Source organism: Mercenaria mercenaria, unplaced genomic scaffold, assembly GCF_021730395.1.
Source record: "Mercenaria mercenaria strain notata unplaced genomic scaffold, MADL_Memer_1 contig_4204, whole genome shotgun sequence".
NCBI lineage: Eukaryota > Metazoa > Mollusca > Bivalvia > Venerida > Veneridae > Mercenaria > Mercenaria mercenaria.
The window spans coordinates 1,599-7,844 of record NW_026462416.1 but is presented as its reverse complement, the minus strand read 5'-3'; the positions used below and the strand labels follow the sequence as shown (position 1 = coordinate 7,844).

General features: G+C 33.4%; 1 long non-coding RNA gene across 2 annotated transcripts; it reads right to left on the bottom strand.

The window, feature by feature from the left end:
- Window positions 1-1,962: 1,962 nt before the first annotated feature.
- LOC128553693 (uncharacterized) lies at window positions 1,963-5,145 on the bottom strand. Of its 2 annotated transcripts, none has more exons than XR_008369411.1 (4): window positions 4,982-5,145; window positions 4,320-4,462; window positions 3,849-3,945; window positions 1,963-3,403 (listed from the first exon to the last, which is right to left on the bottom strand). It is a non-coding gene; the product is annotated as an uncharacterized LOC128553693 (long non-coding RNA). The 2 variants fall into 2 exon arrangements; XR_008369412.1 differs by having other exon boundaries at window positions 4,320-4,457; window positions 4,982-5,132.
- Between the last annotated feature and the right edge of the window lie 1,101 nt (window positions 5,146-6,246).

The following is a 6,246-nucleotide window of genomic DNA, read 5'->3' as shown; positions in this document are numbered from 1 at the left end:
TCTGTTTATTTTCCAATACAGGTAAATCCAATTATTGCTTTTCAGTAGATCTATGACGGATTATCTTTGAACACCCCTTGACTTATTGGACTCAACTGCCACATTATCAAAAGTTTATTATAACATAGACAAAACTTTTCAAAAGACAGTCAATAATAATGCATGACTAAAATAAACAGCCCACTCTTTCTCAGCACAGCCTAAGTGAAATGTCATTTTACAGCAAATGCTTTCACAGCACGACGAAATAAGATCACATATTTCAAAACAGCACACGCTTTAACAGCAGTACCAAAGTAAAACGTTCATGTTTTTTTTCAAACACCAACCGTTTTCACAGCACAGCTTAAGTAAAATGACCACATAGCTAGATATTCAAAAAAAGGATACTTGTCTTTCATTGCATTCTCATCAAGTCTTATATTTATAGGTTATTAGCTTTGTATCGGGAAATATGCATGAGTTCTTCAGCGGAAATATTGCGCGACTTTAGGAGCGCAATATTCTTCCGCTGAAGAACGAGTGCATATTTCCCGATGCAAAGATAATAACCTTTTTATTACATACGCATCTAGACTTATAAATATGATGTAAATATCATAGATATGTTCAATTGTCTGAACAGGATTGACAATACTGAACTAAATAGAAAAAAATAGTGCTACAACACACACTGAATTACGTCACGCACCCGATATGAAATTTAGGCGTCAGTGTATGGAAAAATATTGACGTTTCTGGTATCAGTGTAACTTAACGGAGAATAGAAACGAGTATGTAATAAGAATTACATATCCATCTTACTATCTACATTAAGCTACAACTTGCACACCATCTGAAAATATTCAGTTACATATTAAACATTTCTTTTAGACAGAACTCGTCAAAAGTAAATACAGACAACCTTTCAAAGTTGGCAAAAATGAAACGGCTAATGGTTTCGCAATGCGGACTCGAAATACAAAAGAACAACAATATTCTATCATGTTATCAGAGTAGTTCTTTCCAAATGATGAAACTTTCTGAAATATATATCCACGAAAACGGTATACATGTCACTATTCACAACATCTGAAAGTAACTCTTACTATATTAAACACTTATTTGGTTAGTCAGTCAGCACTATTGCGTTATAACCAGTTAAAATAGTAAAAACTTTTGCAGCACAGTTAAAATAAAACGGACATAACTTTCTTAGCAAACTGAGCTTAAACAGGCAACACTTGACCGTACAACACAATACAATAACCCGTGCTTTTGCCTATCCCTTTGAAGCAAGTTTGAAGCGACTCCATATATTAGAAATGTATACTTATCTATTCATTGTTGTTATTAGTTATCTCAACAGCTTCTGAAATACATATCCATCAAACACCGTAACACTGATCACTACATCTGCAGGCGCGTAGGAAGGCTTAAATAAAGTGGATTCACCAAATAGGCGCGGGGTATGGGGACAGCTTTGGTCACCATCCGGTCCAGGGGGGGGGGGGGGGGGGGAATGCGAAGCCCCCCGGTGAAAAAAATGGTTCGCAGGAAATTATATTATATCTCAAGCTCTTATTGTTGACATTACTGATTGAAATTTATAAGTTATGATAATTGAAGAAACCTTACATAAACGAATTCTAAGTCATATATAGGCCATTTTTTAGAGCATAATATTAAACATTTGAAGACAAATCCTTGCACCCATGATGGTCACCGGTTTTTACTAAATCATTTTAACTATGATTGTAGCACAGAACTTAAAAGATATTTTGGCACAAATAAAAATCAGAAATCTGAGTCTTTGTGTTTTCTTTTTTCGGCAAAGGCTGAGTCTGATTTTATCAAATATTACCAATTTTGTCAAATTTTACTAAGTTTTAACAAAGGGCTTGGTTCACTTATAGGTTAAAATGGCACAACATCAAATGTTGTTGAAATATTATTATAATGAATGATCAACAACTCAGAATGCAAAATCTCATATTTTAATTCATTTGAAATTGTGCTGTTGCCATGGCAACCGATTGATTTTCTTTATGGAAACACGAAAATCTCTTATAACAATTACATCAGAACGTATAATTAACATTCAGATATGCTAAGATATAACCCTAAGCAACGCCTATAATTTGAGGCAAAAAAATATATGGTTGCCATGGAAACGGAGATAAAAATGAGAATATTTGCTATGTCTGTCTTTTATGGAATAAATCCAATTTAGGTCATTCTTTAAGAAAAATAACATATGTAATTTGTTTTTGAAGATCATTATTCATAAATAATACAATATATTTCTGTTGCTATGGTTACAATGGAGTTGCAGTATATGCTTCAATGAGACAACAATGACGTTTTTGCTAAGTTATTGTAGAACACTTTCAGCATTTACCATTACATGTAAAAAATTAAAAAAAATGCACCACTGAAAAGTGTTCTTCAAACAATGTTTTTTTCAAGACATAATATAGAACAGCAGAAAAATGTTTCCATGGTTATGCAGTTAATTCCGTAAACATAATACTACATAATCTCATTTAACACACAGTAATAGTTTAAGAAAAATGCCTTTTAAATGTCTTGATCATATTAAAAGAGTTAGATAATACTAACGGCAATAATATATAATTAGGCATACAAAAACTAAATTGTTTCCACAATAATCCAATGTATGTTTTACAAATTATACATATATTGTGCTTTCAAGACAGGTTAAATTAATTGTTCATGAAAAGGGAAAATAAACATGATACTGCCGACAGAAATGATTACATGCAGTTTGAATACAGCAGAAAATATTCGTAGATCTATATAATCCAACTGTCGTAATGAAAAAAATGTTCATTACTACGATATATGTTACAATTATTGTTGAAAAATCTTCCAGTATTTTAGAGGAATTTCACATTTATACTGTGTTCAGCCTTACATGTATATAGTGAGTCAATATTTAACAAATGCATAGTACTGTTGACACCATAAAGTTGTTAATTCAATGTTTACATAAACTATATGTATCATTTGTTCTTTTTCAAATATATGGAATTTGGGCCTAGTACATCTTCAAAAAATCAAAAACACTTTCAAATTAATCAAAATTGCAGAGCTCTTTCTCTGTATTACTTTAAATGTTAAACACTTTTTTCCATTCATTCTTCGTTTTAAATGACTTGAATTATCAATTTTAATGGCTTTGACACTGCTGGTTTTGAGCATACATTGCTGTTGCTGCAAAGGGGCGCTATTTCATTATACAGGTACCACTGTCGACTGGCATCCAGCTCAGGAATGGTAATACGGTTGGTGAATTTGCCTGTCATGCCAACCCCCTGCCTAAAAATATTAATCTCCGTCTCTGTGTTGAAGTTATAATCCTTCAAGAATACTATCTATACCAGGTCATGCAGAAGACATTCTGTAATGATAAATGTATCAAATATTTAAGACAAAGAACACATAACCTTTTTATCAATCCTGAACAACAGCATTCCAAAAGACATCCCACACATAATTACATTAAATAACATTTTAGAATTTTATTACAGTAATAACTTCTTTTCATGAAAAAATTCAACCATCGCACATATTCTACATCAAGTAAGGGCCATGATTTTGATCTCATTTTAACAAATAGTTCTTTAACCTGGTTAAGAAAAAACAGTTACTTTATTAGAATTATGTTATTTCTGATTAACTTGCTTGCAGTGAGCTAGACACTCTTTAACAACACAAAAATAAACAGAAACTGTGGTATTTAATGTAAGTGGCCTCTTTACAGACATGATCTCTGCAGCAAGTTTTATCAATACTTGATTATTAATAAAAACATAATTGATTAAAGAGGCTCAAGCCAAATATACCTAAACATGTTCAGGACTGAATTCTGTATGCCGGGCCTCAATCAGGTTGTACTCCAAGTCATCATGTAGACCCATCATAACAAGCCACATTCCATAGCTAAAATAACATGTATATTTAAACAATGAATTCTTAAACAAAAACTTCTAAGTAGCAATAGTGAGTCCTTAGAATATAACATAGCATCACTTTATTAAAACAAATAAATGCCAGCTACACAGTTTATTTACTTACATACACACCTAAGTCTTAATACAGTATGTTGTGTAAGTATGCAATTTTCAAATTGTAATTCAATGTTTATCAGTGGAGATATTATTTTTCATTGAGACAAAATTATGGACATTATATACATAAACTGGAAACTAGTGACTTTCCAAACTGAAGTGTATGAACACACTGTAAAATTAAATATTTCAACATCAAATTCTGTGTGCTTAATAAATATTTCTTTATTTATTGGGAATTCTTACCTTATTACAACACTTTTCTTATTTTGTCCACTATAATTGTCCATATGTAATGAAACATTCTTTTCTCCATAGCCATGATGCTTGAAGTGATGGTGGACCATAGATACCACACTGTTTGCTCCTCCTCCAACAGCAGTACTGTACTTTTCATACAAAAACAAGAACAGTTTATAAGAAATGTATTAAATTCTCATCAAAAATGGAGTGAATCAACACTGACCAAACAGTTCATCCTTTCTTATAGATATTGCTTAACATTAACTTGTATTTATCAAAATTTAATTGAATTCCAATTCACAGTGCTTATGATTTAGCATCTTTATTATAAAGCAATGCAGTATTTTCAACCCAATTTCAGGGATTTACAGAAAGTTCAGTGAAAAAAAACCCATAGAAATTAGTAATATCAAGTCTTAACAAAACATAACTTCCTTTAGATAATTTTACTTGACAAAATTTCTGCAAAGGTGTCACTATAATTCCAATGTAAAATGTGCACTGCAGTCCTGAAGCTTTTATTCATAGAGTCATGATTTGTTTGAAGACTATGGAATTTAATTTAGTGATATATGGAATTTCACAGTTAAAATTGATATTGAAAAAGTCCATTTGAGGATACTGACACTGATATGAATGTAAACACTAACTTCAAAATCTTATACCTGCATGAGGATTCACAGAAATACAAGGGCCCTACTTGCTGAGCATAGTATGGGGTCAATACTTGTTGAGCACTCAAAACTGCAGTGAGCCTTTATATTTCTTACTGCTGGAGGTTATCCTGAAAAATATAAAAAAAAAGAATTTCTCATTTATTTAGTAGCCTACCAGCATGCTGTCTACCAGTAATGGCAGTAGTGAGAATGAAAAAAGTAGTTTTTATTATAATTTGCATGTAGAACTTTTAAGAAATTTTCAGGAGGTCTATTTTAGTTGCTATAATTACAACAAAAAGTGACAATTTAAAACACCACTTTTCCTGTGTTATTGTACTATAATTTTCAATTTTCATAGATTCCACTGTGCATAATGACCATGTAATTATTAAACTGTTCACATCTGTGACAGTTTAAACTGTTCACATCTGTGACAGTTTAAACAATGTACAATATCTTGTAATATTGGGCTATTCCAGAAAATATCCACCCCCTCCCTGTGGAAGCAGTTTTTTTGGTACAACCTGAGAGGAGGAGAGGGGGGGGGGGTATTTGGAGGGATCCTATTGGGAGGAAGGGGAGGGGGGTATTTGAGGTAACCGGGGTGTGGAAGGGGGAGGGGGGATATTTTCTGAAATAACCCGAGAGGAGAGGAGGGGGGGGGGGGTATTTGGAGGGATCCTATTGGGAGGAAGGGGAGGGGGGTATTTTCAGGTAACCGGGGTGTGGAAGGGGGAGAGGTGGGTAAAATGTCTCCAGGAGGGGGGGGGGGGGGGTAATTTTCTCCAAAAAAATAACTGCTTCCACAGTGGGAGGGGATTGATATTTTCTGGAATAGCCCATTCCTGTTCATCAGTTGAACTTCATTTACCTCTTTACAAATTATAGATAGAAAGTTTCATACAGAATGTAGACCTACTTAACATAGTAGATGCGCGACTGTCTTGGCTACAAGTATATTCTGCCATCATGAAAACTTACAAATACACAGGAGATCTATTTGACAGCAGACAGTCGAATCGAAATGTCAACACTGCTATTTTTCGCTGCAAAGTTGTATCTTCGATAACAGGCTAGGGAACACTCCCGATCGAGCTATAAAGCTTGTTCGGGCTATAATAGCCCCTCCGGGCTATATTACAATGAATGAAAACCTGCTATATGGCCTGCTTTTCATACTTATCCGAAATATCGAATAAACCGGAAACTATGCCATTTATACTTTCAGTATGGAACCTAAAACTGCAATTTTTTTTCAATATTCAGCCCCG